General features: G+C 31.5%; 1 protein-coding gene across 1 annotated transcript in view; it reads left to right on the top strand.

Moving 5' to 3' along the window:
- The window catches only part of MGAT4C (MGAT4 family member C), a 948,770-nt gene that overhangs the window by 71,682 nt on the left and 860,657 nt on the right, over positions 1–16,431 (top strand). The window lies entirely within an intron of this gene.

Below are 16,431 nucleotides of genomic sequence, written 5' to 3'. Positions count from 1 at the left end.
CTTACCCAGTTAAAAACAAGATTTCTTTAGAAGTCATTAAAAACAGTCAGGGACGAATACTGAATTCAAAGGTCAATTTTAATTTATTAGATAATTATGTATATGTACATGTCTACACATAGGTATATGTATGTGTATATGATACTTCCCACACATGTGAGGGGCACATGTAAACTCAACTGTATACACATATTTATAGTTACTCCCCTTCATGCAAGTACACAATTCTATATAACACGAGACTTTTATAAGTAAAATCTACTACTTATTAAAATTATCATTCTCTAGAATGTAACCTTAAAACTTAAGAAATTTCATAATCCCACGATCTGTGAAAAATTTTTATACAATGTTATAATCCTATAAAATTAAACTTGATATGCTCACATGTATTTTATCAAAAAATCTTTTAAATATATATGTTTAAATGATACATAGTAATTTTACATATTTATAGAGTACAGTGAGATATTTTGATGCATATATACAATGTCTAATGAAAGGAACTTTGTTAAAAAGCATTCTCAAACACTTGACTACAGAGTTGACTGTGAGTAAACATTTCACTTCACTGTAATAAAGCAGCCCACGATGCATCTCTGAAGTAACACACTCAGAATTAGCTTTATTCCCAAGTGTAAATTAACCTTTCAATGTGGCTATAAGCATGATAGTAAAAAAAACATCATTACAAATCACATTCCCATCAGAGTAGCTAGCATATCCATCATCTCCAACTTTTATCTTGGGTAACATTGAAAATTCTCTCTTCTAGCTATTTGAAAATTAAAATAAATTATTGTTTAATGGAGCTGCTCCACAGTGCTATAGAACACTAAAACTCATTCCTCCTATCTAGCTGTAATTTTGTATACATTAACCAACCTCTCTCTATCCCCTTACCTCCTACCCTTCCTGGCTTCTGGTAATTTCTATTCTGTTCTCTACTTCTATGAGATCCATTTTTTAGCCCCCATATGTGAATAAGAAAATACGGTATGCATCTTTCTGTGCCTTATTTCACTTAACATTGTTTCCCCATGACAGCATTTTATTCTTTGTTAAGCCTAATGGTATTCCATTATGCACATTCTTCAGGTTTACTTTTTCCATTCATCTGTTGATGGACACATTGGTTGATTCCCTATCTTGGCTATTGTGAATAGTGCTGCGATAAACAGGGGAGTACAGATATACCTTCAACATACTAATTTCCTTACCTTTAGTTATGTACTTGGTAGTGGGATTGCTGGATTATATTGTAGTTTTATTTTTTACCTCAAACAAATGTCTTTTTTATGAGCAGCACAGTGTCAAATTTTGAACAAGGATTCCAGTAAAAATATATATTTAAAAAACTTAATACAATTTTAAAAATAAAGACATGATATTTCTCAATATAAATTAACATTATGCTTATTAACTTATTAAAAATTTAGGCCTTCAGAGATGTGATTTTGTAAAAGTGGCATGAGATATGAGATGAAAAACCACTACTATTCAGTGATAAGTGGTGTGCTAATTAAACTGCGTAATCAAGTAATGTCAAGGATTTAAAGATTATTATGCAGGCACTTCAGAATGAGTGTGGAAAAATGAGTGAGGATTAGTTTATGTTTACTGCTTTTTAACTCCTTTAAAACTTACACATTCAAGGTAGAGGTGGCAGGCAAGAGTATAAGAAGAAATTGCTTCAGGCTAGCATTTCTCTCCACTTGGAAACTCCTCTTTACATCTTAATCCAGGCTTCTCATTTTGTTCTGTTGGAATTCTCTTTTTTGTTAGTGCAAATTTATTATTCCACTAAATGCTGTCATTGGCAATTACTTCTTACTTTCATACTGCAAAAATATGGCTATTTCAAGGCACTAAGCCCCACATTCCACTTAAACCTCAGGAGGCCACGAGCAGACCGTTTGCACAAAATTCCTTCATATGTGTAGAATACAATAAGACAAAAAAAAAAAAAAAGCATAGAATGCTATTTGAGTTTAATTATTGCTTTCCACTTGCTGTTAGTATTATAGTGAATTTTCTTTTATATTTGGGGGCGAGGCAGGGGAATCCTTACTAACTCGTACATTATCTTTCTAATTGTGAAACAAAATTGCTTTGTTTTTCACTTCTATAATGATATCTTTTACATTTTGCTTTGCCATTCAAGAATGAAGTATCTTGCTCCAAAATCTTTATGCATGTTCACAGAAAGGTGGACTACACTCATTGTTGATACATTTTTACTCACATTTCTTTCCCAGAATGGTTCAATTCCATAAATTCATCAAAAAGAAAGAACTGCTGTAATTAGAATAGGGTGATATTTGTTGACAGGATTTGTGTACAGTGGATGGTAAACTTTGCATGAAAAGGCACAATTCTGTCTTATTTAATACTGCAATCTCTGCATAATCCAGTATATGGAATATAGTAGTCATTACTCAAAATATATTTTTATATTTGTCATATGACATTATCGTCTATTATATTAAATGGAAATTGATGACACAAGAAATTTTAGTGATATTATTTTATTTCTTGAGCCCCTTTGGTATGCCATTCTTCTTACATTGGTGGTAATGATGGTAATAACTGATATTAGGATCTTCGAGAACTGTACACTAGGATACTATGTGCTTATCATGTACAGCATATTTTGCTGGTACCTGGTTTTGCTGTCTGAGACTATATGCACTTTGCCTTCTAAACTTTGATTTGAAGTAGGAAGAATACGCATATCTAGAAGTACTATCCGTGAATTTTAAAGTAATAATGATTTTTTGCATGTGATATAATTTGTTTAGCAGATATTTACAGTATATATTTAGGATTATGTATAAGTGCAGATTTTAATAAGGTCAGTGTGAAAATGAAGGATATTCTCTGAAATCACTTAACAGACTAATTATCTTTGTCTATAGACTATTATTTATCTTAATATGAAGAAATAAAACAGAAATAACAGTTTATCATTAAGAAAGCATAAGTACAATGCATAGACAAATCACCTAATATAAATTTTTGTAAAATTCAAATCACATTCTAAAATTTGTCAGCTGTATCTCATTTGTCATTATCATTTAGCCTTTTTATGATCTACTTGTTTTATATCCTGTCATACTCTTCAAAATCTCAGTAGAGAGATTTCATTCTGATGTTGCATTCTAGCAACCATCCTAAAATTTGAAATGTGAAACATAATGATTTGTAATTTAAAGAAAATAGGAAGGACTTTTGGTTTCAGCTCTAATATATACAAAGAGCTTAATAGTTGTCACCCTGTCCTTACAACAAAAATAACAATAACTTAAAAAAAAACCCTGAAAATAAAGAAATTTTATTTGACCCATTGGACAGTTAAGTTTCAGAGAAAGTTGCCATCCTGAAATCTAGAGAGAAAGGGGAGGTAGAGAATCACCACCAAGATCTGCTTACCTGGAAGCAGGTGGAGCTATAAGAGTTAAAAAAAATGTAAATGGTACTTTTTATAAACTGTTGGAGGCTAAGGGAAGACTAACTTGACAGGGAGGAACCCCTGAGGGGAGAAAGAGGCAATGTCTTGAAGGGAATAACAGCTTTTTTGAGCTTTACCTCCAGGAAAGATCCCCTTGTGGATTGGCTGGGCTAGAGAGATATAAAATATCAAACTAAAGGCTTAATTATTTCAGTCCCTGTTACCTTGTATATCATGTCTGTTTTTCACAAAAATATTACAAGGCATAATAAAAGGCAAAAAAGGAACAAAAAAGAAAAAAGTGATAAAGACAAAGGATAGAGCGGAAAATCAAAATAAAAAGTAAAAAAATTTATAAGACCTTTGAATTATTCAAGAGTTTTTAGCTGCAATATCAAAAGCACAATTTATGAAAGAAAAAACGGACAGTCTTTATTAAAATTGTTTAAAGTCTAATCTAAGAAAGATAGTGCAGTAGCCCCAATTATCAGTTTTGATTTCTGCTGTTTAAGTTACCCATGATCAACCACTGTTTAAAAATATTAAATAAAGTATTCCAGAAATAAACAATTCATAAGTTTTTAGCTGTGCACAATTATTTATAGTGTAATGAAATCTTTCACTTTCTCACTCTGTCTCACCAGGATGTAAACCATCCTATTGTATGGCACACTCATACATAATGTACTAGGATTTTCCTATACATAGGTACTATCAGTGGTTTCATACATTCACTAAGGGTGTTGGAATTTATCTTCCATGCATAAATGAAAACTACTATATTAAGAGAATAAAAATATCAGCCACACACTGAAAAGAAAATATTTCCAGTATGTAAGAAAGCAGTTATATTCAAAACATGCAAAGAAAGTTTTAAAAATCCACAACTCCTAAAAAACTCATGATACCAGTTGCTGGTAAGGATCCAAACACAAGAAACTTGTTCATTGCTGTTGGGAAGGTAAAATGGGACAGGTACTCTGAAAGACTGCTTGGCAATTTCTAATAAACATAAACATAATCTTAATATAGAACCCAGAGATCGTAGTTCTAAGTATTTATCCAACTGATCTAAAAAATTATGTTCCCACAAAAACCAGCCAGTGAATCTTCATGAAAACTTTATAATTGGTACAAACTAGGACCATCAATATACTCTTCAATAGCTGAATAGATAAACTGGCAGTGTCTATGCCATAGAATATTATTCAGTGATAAAAAGAAATGAGCTATCCAATGATCATAAGACATAGATGAATCTTATATATTGCTAAGTAAGTAAAAGATAAAAAGGGTATGAAAAGGGCATGAAAAGGATGCATGATGTATTACTGTAATTATATGAAATCCTGAAAAACGCTAAATGATATAGATTATAGAATAATCAAAGTTTTCCTTGGTGTCAGGGGGAAGGAAAGAGAGGTAAACGTATGAAACATGGGAAATAGTCTTAGAACAGGGAAACTATAATCTGTAATGGGTAACACATGTCACCATATATTTGTCAAAACACATAAAAACTTATAGATAGAAGGAATTTTATACAAACATTTATGGACAGAATTTTATATAAAAATTTACAGTGTGGAATGCTACAAATTACAAAAAGGAGGTCAATCTCAGGATAGAATGCAAAAGTGACAATCTGACTATATCGTATATACATAAAACAATCATACTATAAATGGGACTTAAGAAAAAGGTGCTAGTTGAAGTAACTTCAAAAATTCTTAGAGTATATATAAGAGCACTGTAGTTTATTTGATAAACTTTATTCTGTAGAAGATACTTCTTAACAATTCTGACACCACTATACCAACACAACAGATTTAAATAGTTAAGTATAAGGATGGCTGATGGTGGGAGACAGGATTATCATGACTGGAGTTGGAGTTTTCAAATCAGCAGAGATCTGCTTACCTGAAGTAGAAGGGAGAGAGAGTAGAGTAAGTCATGTGGTAATGAAGTGGAATTGGAGGAATCAGTGTAAGCTCATGTATAGCTTAATGGGTAGACACTCGTTTGTACATTGTAAGTTATTAATAAATATATGTATATACATGGGTTAGTATACACACAAATATTTTCCTATTAGGTTGGTTAAGAGGGTTAGGAAGCAAAAACTTGCCAGTATCAATGAATACCCTTAGCACCCACATTGCAGTTTCTTAATACCATTCTCCAGTAAAAGGAAATGGATATCTTTGAAGAAATGCCTGATTGTGTAATGGGTAGGAAATATAGAAGATTAGTTTTAGGCTTTTTTTGTTTTGTTTTTTCGTCACAGAGTGTAAAAAGAAAAGAATAGAAAAAAAATGAAACAATAAAAACCGCAAGAATGATGTGTTACATCACAGGGATACAGGAGCCAACTGAAAATGTTTCCAATGGCTGAAGCTGAAATGATTTGAGAAACAAAATAAATAAAATGGTATTGGATTATAACCCAATATTTTAATTAATGAGTTCATACTGATATAAATTCATAAAGAAGTAAATCAAGAAGAAGAGATAAATGTTCTATGTAGAAGATTTTGAAATAATTTATGAAGATACTCTATATTAAGGAAGAGAAAAACAGACACTGTGCATAGTGACTTTATTCCAAGGAGTACTGTATGGCAAGAGATTTTTTTAAAAGTTACTTTACAAGGGAGAAATCTGACTAACACTACTTATTCTGGGAGATCAACCATGACAAGTCATATTTATCTTACGTACTCTTGATGTGATGATATGAAAATAGCACTTTACCTTATGGTCTTCCTTGTAAAACCCATAAGCTCAGGCTAATGAGGAATGAGAAAAATGTTAGATAAATCACAGTTAAGGCATCTCCTATAAAATAGCTAATCAGTACTTCTCAAAACCATCAAGGTTATTAAAAACAGAAAATTTGAGAAACTTTTAACAACCAAGAGGAGCCTAAAAAAATGAATAATATATGGTATCCTTGTTGGAATCTTAGAACAACAGCAAAAAAACATTAGATAACAACTAATAAAATCTTAATAGATTATAAAACATAGTTAATAACATATCAATATTAGTTTCCTAATTGTGGTAAGTATACCATACTGATGTAAGATTTTAATAATAGAGAAATTGGTTGAGGGGCATGCAGGAACTCTGTAATTTGTTTTTGTAATTTGCTTTGCTAAACCAAAACTTTTAAAATATATTTATTTTTGAAAGACCAGAATTTGCCTTGTTTCAATAAAATTATGAAAACAATTTGGTAGTTCTAATACTATGATTTTGTATGTGTGTGTTCGAGATGAATTAAACAATGTACATATGCTGTACCTTTCTACATGTGGCTTCTGAATAAGCGTTTTCTATAGAAAACATATTTACAAATTTGACACCACTATATCTATGTAAGAGATTTAATAATGATTTTGTAAATGGATGGCTGATGGTGGGAGACAGGATTATCATAACTAGACTTGGAGTTTACGGAGAAGCAGGGGTCTGCTTACCTGAAGCAGTTAATCTTTTCTGTTTTCTTGTTATGACTGTTGCTATAACATCCATTTATGTATGTATTGTATGTATGTATGTATGTATGTACGTATTCAATCATTTATTCCTGAGAGCATATTACTAAGTAGAATCTTTTGGAAAATTTCAACTAATTCATAGGCTTTGTGTCTTTACCAGTAAATTTTAATTTTAAATAATTGGGGTAATAGTTAAAAGTTCCCATAAACATATGAAAATATTTAGATTCATGACTTGGTAGTAGTGTATTCATAGTTAAAACGCTTAGTCCTGAAGGACTAATGGTGTGTAAAGCCTGACTGAACAGGATAAACTATGTGTATGATAATCACCTTTTTTTTCTACCTACCATTTGAAATTGATTTGGTGATTTGAGATTTGACATATTTAATTAAGCCAACTATGTGCCTTAAAGTGAATAATTTGCAAAATCCATAAAGTTTTCTGGTATCATTGGTGCATTTATTTTTATAACTTAAAAATTAGCATTTCACACATGGGTAATTTTAGATTACTTTCTAAGGCCTTGTATTGTTCATAGCCTGCTGAATTTTGAAAATGTGACAGAGAACTAGAAGGATTTTAATAGTTTCTGTGTCCCTTGTGTGTTTTACATGTCTATTTTCAAGTAATTGAATGAGACTTTCCCTAATACACAATGCATCTTTACTTCATTGATGATGAAGAATAGGTTTGACCTTCCTTGATCTTTTAAGTAGGATATGTATGACCAGCTTTATGAAATAATTTTATTTTCTTATCAAATTTTCTGCTCCACAATATATTTAGTGACTACCAAATACCTGCTTTTCATTCTCACTTGCACTTTGTTTATAACTCTCTCTGTCATATCATATTTTGCCTTATATTCAATTGCTTTCACATTTGACTAATTTTATATTTTCTACTGAATTTTTAAAACATAGGAATAGTTACTATTTTTCTTCATTATTTTATTACCTGGCATGACTAACATAGTGATTTAATGTAATTATTAAAATTTGTGTGTGGCTGAATAAGATTATGAAGACATTAATATTCCCAGGTTTTTCTGAAGATAAAGGCATAGTACACTAAAATTAAATGACTATTAAATTAAAAACGTTGGTTCTAAATCTTCTGGCACTGACTTTGGACAAGACAGCAAACCAGGCAATTATAAAAAGAAGGGTTGATGTATATAATCTTCAAGTTTCTTCCATAAATTTGAATGTGTATGATTTTAAAACATCCCCTCAAAGATATATCTTCTGTATTCTACTGAAGCCTAAAATATGCCAAAAAAAAAAAAAAAGGAAAATCCTTTGAAATTGTTTTCCAAAAGCTCTCCACTCAATAATTTGACTGTAGGGAAGAATATATCGATTTCTTTTTCAATTAATTTTACTTTTTATTGATACATAAGAGATGTACATATTTTGAGGGTTTATATGATAATTTAATACTTTCCTATAATTTGTAAAGATCAGATCAGTATAACTGGGTTATTCATTATATTAAATATTTGTCTTTTCTTTATGCTAGAAATATTCAAGTTACTTTCTTACAGCTTTATAAAACTTACAATAAATAAATTATAGTAAACTATAGTTACCCTACTGATATATTGAACACTAGGTCTTATTTTTTCTATCAAACTGTAGAAAACATATGGTTTTGTGATGATCACATTTTCTTTCTCACCAATATAAGATTAAAATTATATTGACATATAATTTAAATGTATTTTTCCTACTCTGTATAGTGAACAAAAACCTCTACATATTCCTAACACTTCTTGCCCTCTGTATGATAATGGAAAATTATTTCAAGTGTGTCGTTTAGCCTTGATCAAGAGCTTGGTATCCTTTCAGAGTGTGTGTGTGTGTGTGTGTGTGTGTGTGTGTGTGTGTGTCTTTGTGTGTATACACTATATGGCATGTATGCGTGCGTGTATAATTTTTTAGAAGAGGTGATTCCATAGACTGTTTTTCCTGGAAAAGTAATATAATTTTAGTGATGGAGTTCAAGTGATCTATTAAATTGTGTTTACCTACCTCACAAACTACTTAACATTTATTAGAAAATACATTTAAGTGGTTTAGTAATTTTTTAAAATAATGCCTCTAGGGAGAATATTTTATTGTTTATAAATACCACTTTCTTGATTCAAAGATGTCAGTTCCAATAGGATTAGCATTACATTTTCCCAAGTCATTTACAAGTACTCTATTTTTATGAAAATTAGTAATCATACATGAATAGATAACTGGTCTGGAGCTCTAATCTTTTGGGTTTGACTATTAAAGATAAATAAGAAGTTTATTTACTTTTTAAGAGTAAAACATAGTTTGCTAATCATATTGCACTTTTTAAATGCCAGGGTTCACATCTTTAAAGAAATAAGGTACCTCACATGCTTTTATGCCATAAGCTGTTTGTGAGGTTTCTATAGTTGAATCTATTAATGGGATCTTTGAAGTGTTAATAATTCGGCTTTCTTGAATTTGTGTTTATGCTCTTTATTCTATCCTATGATATATAACATAAAATGTTGCTAATTTATACTATATTATTAAAAAATTATCTTGAGTGAAACTGATGAAAAACTTTTATATAACGATTTTTACTTGGCATAGTTACTTAGAGTTTACAAATAAATAATACAATTTATGTTTAGGAAATAACTAAAATTTATTTTATTTCTACATTGAAATTTATAATAGTAGGAATTTCAAGGTTTATCATTGATCTTTGTTTTTGTAATATATTGATAAGTACTTTTCTCAATAATTTTTTAAACTGATCTTCTGTTAAATATATAATTTCATATATATATGAAATTCTTTGTGTTTATGCATGTGTCATATATGTACAAATGTGAACATACGTATTTTATATTTTTAATTTTTGTGGTTATATAAAAGTTGTATGTATTTATGAGGTAAATATACACACACGTATACAGAGAGGAATAAACAGAGAGAGATGAGATGAAGGGATATATCCTTAACACTGTTGATGCCAGTGAAAGTATGCATTTTATCTTTTTCTTTAACTTTTGTTTTTGGATTTCTCTACAATAATATATAATCATCTTTTGTTAAAAAATAAACTTATTTTCTGTATTTAGATATATGAAAGCATAATGAATAATAACAGCAGGTATCTTGTTAACAAAACCCCACATTTTACAGAGCATTTAGTATGGCATACAGAATAACAGCATGTATGTTCAGTGCTTTGATTTTAACAATAATTTGCCTTACACTTAAGAAAATACTTATAATTTTTCACCACTTTATTTTCTTTCAGCAAAGATTAGTAATGATTTAATATTTACTTTTGGACATAATTTTTTGTTTTAATAAAATATGCATAACATAAAAATTACCATTTTAATCATTTTAAGTGTACTCTTCAGTGGTATTAAGTATGATTGCCCAATATTGTTGAGCATCACCACCATTCATCTCTAAAATGTTTTTTCAGCTTCCCAACTGAAACTTCATATCCATAAACAATAACTCATACTGTCCTCTGTAAATCCCTGGAAACCACCACTCTACTTTCTTTCTCTATAAATGTGACTATCTTAGGTCTCTCATTTAAGCATAATTATGCCATATTTGTCTTTTTGTGACTGGCTTATTTCACTTAGCATAATGGTCTTCAAGGACTATCTGTGTTGTAGATTGTGTTGGAAAATTCTTTCCTTTTAATGTTAAATAGCATTCCATTGTACATATATGTCACCTTTGTTATTTGATGGGCATTTGTGTTGCTTTCACCTTCTGACTATTGTGAATAATCCAGCTGTGAAAATGGATGCACAAATATCTGCTTGATTCTCATTCCATTCTATTCCATTCCGTAGGGTATATCCCAAAGTGGAATTTCTGAATCATATGATGACTTTATTTTTAATATTTTGAGGAACTGCCATAATATTTTTTCATAGCACATATAATATTTTGCATTCCCACCAACACTGCACAAGGATTTCAAACTCCACATTTTTGCCAACACTTGTTATGTTTTGCTAATCTGATTGTACTCATTCTAATGTATATGCAATAACATCTCATTGTGGTTTTGATTTTCATTTCCCTATTAGTGATAGCATATTTTAATGTGCTTATTAGTCATTTGTGTATCTGTCTAGAGAAATATCCAAATTCCTTTGCCCATTTCCTAATTTGGTTGTTTTGTGTTCAGTGGTGAGTTCATACATTCTGAATATTAACCTCTAGCAGATTCATGACTGCAAATGTTTTCTCCCACTCTGAGTTGCCTTTTTCACTCTGTCGATTGTGTCCGTAGATGTACAGAAGTTTTGAATTTTGATGTAATTCAACTTGTCTCTTTTTTTTTTTTTTCTTGAATATAATTCTGGTGTCATATCCAAGAAATCATGGTCAAATCCAATTTTATGAAAAATTTCCCTGTTTTCTTCTAAGAGTTTTATAGTTGTAGTTCTTATGTTTTGGTTTTTGATATATTTTAAATTAACTATCATATATGATATATTGTAAGTGTCCAACTTCGTTCTCTTGCATGTAAATATCCAATTCTCCCAATACCATTTTTGAAAAGACTGTCCTTTCTTGGTTGAAGAGTCTTGATATTCCTGTTGAAAATCATTTGACCATATACAAATTATCCCTGACTTACAAGGGTGTGAATTACAATTTTTTGACTCTGTGGTGGCACAAAACCAATATGCATTCAAGAGAAACTGTGCTTTGAGTTCCCAATCATTGGTTTTTCCATTTCAGCACAGTGCTCAATAAATTATATGAGATACTCAACACTTTATTATTAAATAGGCTTTGAGTTAGATGATTTTGTTTAACCCTAGGCTAAAGTAAGTGTCCTGAGCATTGGGATTTTGATAAGTGTTCCGAGAATGTTATGGTAGTCTAAGCTATGATGTTCAATAGGATGGGTGTGTATTAAATGCATTTTTGACTTACAGTATTTTCAAATTAACAACAGATTTATTGAGACATAACTCTGTCATAAGTTGAGAAGTATCTGTATTCAAGGGTTTTGAGGGGGGCTCTCTATTATATCCCATTAGTTTACATGTCAGTCTTTATGCCAGCATCACACTGTTTTGATTGCTGTAGATTTGTAATAATGTTTCAAATGAGGAAGTGTGAGATCTCCAACTTTGAATTTGTTTTTCAATATTTTTTCAGCTATTTGAGATCCCTTAAGAATTGGTATGGATTTTATTTCTGGAAAAAAAAAGTGGGATTTTGATAGTGGTAGCATTGAATCAGCAGATTGCTTTGTTTAGTACTAATATCTTAACACCATTAAGTTTTGGAATCCATGCCCATTGAATATCTTTCCATGTATTGTGTCTTTTTAAAATTATTTCGGTAATGTTTTGTAGTGTTCCGTGTACAAATCTTTCAGCTCCTTGATTAAGTATATTCTTAAATTTAATGTAAGTCTATACCTCTCTTCATAGAATGCATTGAGTTTACAAAAATGTTCTACATAAACAATTTTTTATTAAAACTGTCATATATTAGACTAACCATCAGTTTTATTTACAAGCAGGATGCTATGTCAATGTTTATTTTATTATTTCTTATTTTGGCCATGTTGCAGTCACTCCCCATTAAAAATTATATATATATATATACACACACACACACACACACACACACACACACACATACATGGAAGGGATAACAGGAGGAGAAATACCTAAGATAGATGATGGGGTAAAGGATGCAGCAAACTGCCATGGCACGTGTATACCTATGTAACAAACCTGCATGATCTGCACATGTACCCCAGAACTTAAAATATTAAAAAAATAAATAAATTATACAGGATGAAGTAATTTTGTTACAAAGTAAGCCAAATTTTTGTACTGCTATAGATACTGTAAAATCAACCCAAGAGTAAATAATTTTTAGAAATGATACATAATGGCTTAATAAGTAAACTTTCTTATTCTTGCTATTTAAATTATGAGTGATAAAATTGTGTTTTACTATTAAGACTTTCAGTATTTTAGTTGAGATTGTAATTTGAAAAAGTATTTTACAATAGAACTTGCAGAGATCTGTGAGTTTAACAATAACAGAACAGAAATATATTGTATAATATATATATTCTATGTAGTCCTATATCACAACTACGCAATGAAAATCAAATGCAATACATTTTTAAAACTGAGATCTCACATCAGGTTAATTGAGGAAAATATAAAATGGGAATGTACATTAACTGACAAAAGTTTTAGAGTGTTTCTCTAAAAGTTAGTAAGATAGTTTTATGATCTTTTGGGGAGAAATGGTACAAGGGTGGAGTAAAGAAAGAAGGAAGAAGAATGGAAAAAATGTTCTATAAAGTTATGGTAAAATATAATAATGTGCTTACTAGTTTTGTTTTCTTATGACTAGTCTCTGGTAAAATACGTATCAACTGAAAAAGTAATACAGTCAGATCTTGAAGATGATTTTAAGGATTTGGGGCATTAATCTCCAGCTAATAATGAGTAAATTGTTGTAAGCAAGAGCATGATTATGCATATTTTAGAGAAAGAACTGGCAGCTATGTAAGAATTGATGGAGGAAATGACTTAAAATGGAAAGATGAAATAAAATATTTTGGCCATCATATAGGTAAGAGATAATAAAAACTAGAAATAATGAAAGATATGGTATAACTAGTAGGCATCTGGCTTGACTAGGTACATAGTGCTACTTTTAAACTGGAGAGCGTGGTATAACAATTGATCTTTCTAAAATGCAGATCTGATTACTTCTCCATTTAAGAGCTCTCAGTGATCTCCAATTCAAAGATAAAGCCGAATCTCATTAATAAAGCATAAAAGACTCATTTCCACCCCCAGACTCATCTATTTCCATGTCCTTTATACCTCACTCTGCAACCAAGCCATACTGAACTAGATTCACTTATCCAAATGTAATACATATATTTTCTTGGGATTTTGTTCTCTGTCTAGAAGTATTTTTCTTTCTTTTAACTAGGCTTACTTCGTCATTTAAAAAAAGTTACTTTTGATAAAAAAAAATTTTAATGCTCCGCAATAGTTTATGTGTCACTGTAATGCAATTGCATATGGTCCTGAATTCACCACTGAGTAGTCAATATTGCAATCTAGTGTGAGTTCGATTGGCAGATTCTAGGTAGAGATAGACACCTGAGATTCTTTTGTTTGTTTGTTTTTAAATTATACTTTATGTTCTGGGGTACATGTGCAGATCATGCAGGATTGTTGCATAGGTACACACATGGCAGTGTGTTTTGATGATTCCATCCCGCTATCACCTACATCTGGCATTTCTCCTCCCACTGCTGACCCTCACTTGGGCCCCACAACAGACCCCTGTGTGTGATGCTCCCCCACCCATGTCCCTGTGTTCTCATTGTTCAACATTTGCCTATGAGAGAGACCATGTGGTGTTTGATTTTCTGTTCTTGTGTCAGTTTGCTGAGAATGATGGTTTCCAGATTCATTTATGTCCCTACAAAGGACACAAACTCATCATTTTTTATGGCTGCATAGTATTCCATGTTGTATATGTGCCACATTTTCCTTGTCCAGTCTATCGTCAATGGGCATTTGAGTTGGTTCCAGGTCTTTGCTATTGTAAACAGTGCTGCTATGAACATAAATGTGCATATGTCTTTATAATAGAACAATTTATAATCCCTTGGATATATATCCAGTAATGGGATTGCTGGGTCAAATGGAATTTCTATTTCTAGATCCTTGAGAAATTGCAACACTGTCTTCCACAATGGTTGAACTAATTTACACTCTCACCAACAGTGTAAAAGTTTCCTGTTTCTCCACATCCTCTCCAGTATCTGTTTTCTCCAGATTTTTTAATGATCACCATTTAAACTGGTGTGAGGTTGTATCTCAATGTGGTTTAGATTTGCATTTCTATAATAAGTGATGATGAGCATTTTTTCATATGTTTGTTGGCCTCACATATATCTTCTTTTGAAAAGTGTCTGTTCATATCCTTCACCCGCTTTTGAATGGTTTTGTTTGTTTTCTTCTTGTAAATCTGTTTTAGTTATTTGTAGATTCTGGATATTAGCCCTTTGTTAGATGGGTAGATTGTAAAAATTTTTCCCATTATGTTGGTTGCTGATTCACTCTCATGATTGTTTCTTTTGCTGTACAGAAGCTCTGGAGTTTAATTAGGTCCCATGTGTCTATTTTGGCTTTTGTTGCCAATGTTTTTGGTGTTTTGGTCATGAAGTCCTTGCCTATGCCTGCCTATACACTGAATGGTTTTGCTTAGGTTTTCTTCTAGGGTTTTTATGGTGTTAGTTCTTATGTTTAAGTCTTTATTCCATTTGGAGTTAATTTTAGTGTAATGTGTCAGAAAGGGGTCCAGTTTCTGCATTCTGCACACTGCTAGCCAATTTTCCCAACACCATTTATTAAACAGGGAATCCTTTCCCCATTGCTTGTTTTTGTCAGGTTTGCCAAAGATCAGATGGTTGTAGATGTGTGGCATTGCCTCCGAGGTCTCTGTTCTGTTCCATTGTTCTATATCTCTGTTTTGGTTCCAGTACCATACTGTTTTTATTCTGTAGCCTTGTAGTATAGTTGGAAATCAGGCAGTGTGATGCCTCCAGCATTGTTCTTTTTGCTTAGGATTGTCTTGGCTATGTGGGCTTTCTTTTGGTTCCATGTGAAGTTTAAGGTGGTTTTTTCCAGTTCTATGAAGAAGGTCATTGGTAGCTTGATGGGGATAGCATTGAATGTATACATTACTTTGTGGAGTATGACCATTTTGATGATATTGATTCTTCCTAACCATGAGCATGGAATGTTTCTCCATCTGTTTGTGTCCTCTCTTATGTTGTTGAGCAGTGGTTTGTAGTTCTCCTTGAAGAGTTCCTTTACATCCTTTGTTAGTTGTATTCCTAGGTATTTTATTCTCTTTGTAACAATTGTGAATGGGGGTTTGCTCATGATTTGGCTCTCTGTTACTCTGTTATTGGTGTGCAGGAATGCTTGTGATTTCTGCACATTGTTTTTGTATTCTGAGACTTTGCTGATGTTGCTTATTGGTTTAAGGAGATTTTGAGCTGAAATGACAGGGTCTTCTAAATATACAATCATGTTGTCTGCAAAAGAGACAATTTGACTTCTTCTTTTCCTAATTGAATGTGCTTTATTTTTCTTGCCTAATTGCTCTGGCTAGAACTTCCAGTACTATATTGAAGAGGTGTGGTGAGAGAAGGCATCCTTGTCTAGTGCCAAGTTTCAAAGGGAATGCTTCCAGATTTTGCCCATTCAGTATGATATTGGCTATAGGTTTGTCATAAATAGTTTTTATTTTTTTGAAATATGTTCCTTCTATACCTAGTTTATTGAGAGTTTTTAGCATAAAGGGGTGTTGCATTTTGTCGAAGGCCTTTTCTGCATTTACTGAGATAATGTGGTTTTTGTCTTTGGTTCTGTTTATGTGGTGGATTAC

Source organism: Sapajus apella, unplaced genomic scaffold (genome assembly GCF_009761245.1).
Source record: "Sapajus apella isolate SASKATOON/1434 unplaced genomic scaffold, GSC_monkey_1.0 scaffold2, whole genome shotgun sequence".
Lineage (NCBI taxonomy): Eukaryota > Metazoa > Chordata > Mammalia > Primates > Cebidae > Sapajus > Sapajus apella.
This window is presented reverse-complemented; position numbering and strand designations above follow the sequence as displayed.